Raw genomic sequence first — 4,279 nt, 5'->3', positions numbered from 1 at the left:
GTTTAAATGTCAAGTAATTCATTTTTCAATACCTCCCACCAGGGCAGGGCCTTGGAAGCAAAGGATGGTGGACCTAGGAAGTCAATTTCCTCCTGAGCTTCGCTTGCTTTTTGATGAGTATAAATCAAGAAAGGATTTGCAATTCACACATTTGTTCACTAATTCTTTCATTTACACATTCACTCCCTCAATGCGTATTTACTGAGCACCGTTTCTGCACCAGGTACCCTCCAGGAGTAGGACAAGGAGGAAGACAATGCCCTGCCCTGAGGGCTCACAATCTGGTTAGGGAGTCAGCAGTAAATAGGTCCCATGCCAGGGGTGGGCGTAGGACGCTCCGTGTGCACAGGTGGGGGAGCTGATCCCCTCCCGGAAGGCCAGAGTTCTCCTTCTGTGGTCATAGCCATGTGGCCTTCATGGTGGCTTAAATTCTAGATATGTGGAAATTGGGAGAATTAAGCCAGACGCTTCACCAAGATATTTTAGTGTAAAATAAATTAATGGATGCATGGAGGGATGGATGATAGATAGAAAACAGATCAAATAGGTGGATGGGTGGATAGACAATCACAGAGAGGAGCAGTCATTCTTCACTTTCCACCTGTGCGGTGGATGGGAGGGTAGGGAGGGATGCTTTGGGCCACGACCAAGCTGAGTGAGGGGCCACAGGACGTCTTCCGTGGCTTTCTCAGATAACTCAAGGGAAGCTTCCAGGAATCTCCAACTGTTAAAGAGAAGACCCAGGCGTTGGATCAGCCACTCAGCTCTTCAGCCCACGTTTATAGAACACTGTCTGGGCCACCGCTGTTCTGGACAGTGACAAACCACAGAAGAAGCAAGTGGCCCTAAATGAAGTAGAGAGAGAAATGGGTAAAATGGTTCAAATACAAACCAAGGGGCCAGTTGGTAGGCATGCGGGTGCTGGGGGCTTCAGAAGGGGCAGTTGAACAAGGCTCCTCTGAGATGGCATTTGGGCCTGGACCTGATGTGAGGAGTGGCATCGTGAGTGCCAGAGCCTGAGTTGGGGGCAGAGGGAGGTCCTGGCAGGGGCACGCCAGGCTCGTCAGCGGAAGAGCAGGGGAGATGGGGAGAAGTGAGCACAGAGAGCAGGACGAGGGCCGGGTCCTCACCCACCAACCTTGCATTAGGCTGCTGAGCTCATAAATGCATGTCAAGGCCTTGGCTATATCGGGGCCAAAGAACAAAGGGACACAGCGCTGACCTTCGAGGAGCTTACGCTCTAGTGAGCGAAAACTACGCCACCTGCAAGTCCAGACGTTCCCGGGACACAGGCCTGAGAGGAGCCGCCCGTGGCAGCGTAGAGTGTGACAGTTTCTTTTAGTGTTAAATATAAACTTCCCATATAACCTGGAAAGCCCACTCAGAGGTATTTATTTACCATGAGAAATGAAAACATACGTTCACAAGAAAACACACACATGAATGTTTACATGAGTTGATGCACAATCGTGAAAAACTGGTAACAATGCAGATGTTGCTCAGCCAGTGAACAGATAAAAAAAATACTTGGGATACTACTCGGTGTGGAAAGTAATGAATTACTGGTACACATGACTCAGCCAATGCCAGAAAACTGCCAGAGCAGAGAGTGGGGGAGGGCGGTGTAAGTTCTTTCTTCTCCCCACCTCCTCCCCATTGTCTTCCACCAGTGTATACCATTGGCCAAACTACCCAAAAGTTAGTAGGACCAGGACCCGAGACGTGCAGCCCAGCACCAGCACATGTGACAAGGAGCAGAGGAACAAGCGAGGAATAAGCAGGAGAGCAAACAGGGAGCTGAGCAGCTCCTGGGAAAACCACACATGGACAGCCCTTTGCCATTTCCACAGTGGTGGGTGTGAGAGGCTCAAAGCTCGAAGCACCTTCGGGTCCCATCACTCCCTCCAGTTCGGGCCTCCTGCCTCACGGGATGGGAGTGGACCACGCATCTTGTTCCAAGAAGACAGATGAAGAGTCCCACCACCCCTCATTTGCCGGGGCTACACCTAATGCCTCTTGGTCTGCTTGGAAACGAGCAGCTTCTGTCTAGAAAAGGTTAAAGGCAGACCTGTCACTCTGAGGACATCATGGCCAATACTCACCTCCTCCAGCGCCCCCTGTCTTCTTCTGGTGGAGGGCAGGGGCTGGACCCAGGGCCAGGGAGAAGCCACCTGGGAGGCCTCGCCCCACCTCCACATGCCAGGTGAACCCCGGCAGGACTTCATGGCTTGGGCTCACAGCAGTGTCGCTGGCACCAAATGCCACAGTGGACTGGAGTCTTAAGTATGAGGAATGCCAGACGCCTAACAGGAAACACAGCCAGGGCCTTTCTCTCCATGAAAGGAAAGGTCAACACCTCCCTGGCCTTAAAGTCTAGCAGATCTTTGCTCTCCCCATCTTCCATAAAGAATAAATTGGAAAGTAAGATGGAGAAAGGAACTTTCCTCAAGTTAGAACAGGATGCTCAAAGCCACAGATCTGTTACTTTTCTCTTCCTAGTGAAGAAACAATAGACTATATAAAAGCACATGGATGTGTATGTGTTTGTATGCATATGATATTTCCCAGGAACATAGTCTTTATATCACTGTCCAGTTACCCTGAGTATCCATGGCTTCTTAGAGCAGCATCTGCTGAGAGTAATGCCAAGCCTACTGTTCTAATTTTCCAGCTGCTAAAACAAATACCACACAATGGGCTTAAGGAATGGGAGCTCACTGGCTGGCAGGTTTAAGGTGGAAGTCCAAAATGGAGGTGGCAGCAAGGTGGAGCTTCTCCCCAGGAGAATATGGCTTTACGGGGCTCAATGATGGCAAGCCCTTGGCCCTTGGCTTTCCTGCCCCGTGGCAAAGCACGTGGTGGCATCTTCTCCTTTCTCTCCCAGGTTCCACCGACTTCCGGGGCTTCTCCTCCCCATGTCTGACGTCTACTCTGCTTTACAGGCTCCAGTGATCTGGATTAAAGCCCAGCCTGATTCGGTGGGGCCACGCCTTAGCTGAAGGATCATCTCGATGCGATCTTAGTTACAGTGGGTCTACACCCACCAGGAGGTGGGTCAAGACCAAGGCCATGTCCAAACTGGGGTGCAGAATTCAATCCACCACACCTACTGACTAGGAAATTCAAACTGCAAACCCCTCTTGGGTGAAACAGAAGGAATGAGAAGGAGCTAAGCTGTGGAGGGAACGAGGCTGGCTACCCTGAATGATGGAAGGGGAAATGGAATCTCTCTCTTGTCAAAGCAGGTCTTCTGTCAAGGTTTAGCTATGTTTCTTCAATTTACAAGAACTAACTCCTACTCTTTGCACCTCCCAGATACAGAATATGCTATTTGAGTCAATGGTTTCAGTGCATTTTCCTCTTCGGTTCTCTCTTAGGCAAAAGCAAGATTTAGATCCAGTCGCTAGTTATGTGATCATGTCTGGTGGCCAAATTGGGGCCATCTCATTTGGCTGGATGTGGTTGGACAGATGTGCGATACAGCTCAGTCCCAGGTGCCTCCTTTTATTGCTAATGCAGCTGGAATGAGAAACATTCTTGTAGAATTGCAACGTTCAGCAAAGTCCTCAAAGAGTCCCCAGGGAACACATACCGATTTATTAGCTTGGCTTCCCAAGCCTAAGACGTAAGTGACTAAAGATTTCTCCTAAGGTTGCTCATAAATTACAGAACTTTGGGCATCTCCCGCTTTCCCTGAGCAGGTGACCGCAGTCTGTTTCAATGTGTCAATATCCCCTCATGGGCATCGGCGTCACCAGCTCATTCACTCCAGTTCTGCTGTTCCACGTGATTCCACATTGTGCTCTGAGCTTTGTGTTTAACCCAGGCAGAGCATCCTTCCGGTGGATTGAACACACTTACCTCAAGCTATAGTTATTGTTATAAGCTCAAAATAGTTCCATTTCATACCTTTTCTTTTTCTGTGAGTTTGATATATTAGTTTCTAACATTGGTAGTGGAATCTTCTCAGGACTATAAGAAAAAGGAAGAAATAAAGAAAATATCTATAGGCATCTCCTGACGCACCTTCTCATTTCATCAGCCATACCACAAACAGTACAGTTCTAGCACTAATCTAATACGTGACTGCAGCCTCCCAGACTTACCACTTAGGGATTATTTCTTCTCAATTGTGCTTCTCCCTGATTCTTTGTGTCACAGATATGCTGAGACTTAAAACAACTCTGTGGGCCCTAAATTCATTAGGCTCCACTCTTTGCTGAGAGCCTGAACTGCTGGGTCCAGAGCCCTCTCCTGGGTGACGCAGCCCAAACCGAAG

Source organism: Dasypus novemcinctus, chromosome 19 (genome assembly GCF_030445035.2).
Source record: "Dasypus novemcinctus isolate mDasNov1 chromosome 19, mDasNov1.1.hap2, whole genome shotgun sequence".
In the NCBI taxonomy this organism is placed as follows: domain Eukaryota; kingdom Metazoa; phylum Chordata; class Mammalia; order Cingulata; family Dasypodidae; genus Dasypus; species Dasypus novemcinctus.
This window is presented reverse-complemented; position numbering follows the sequence as displayed.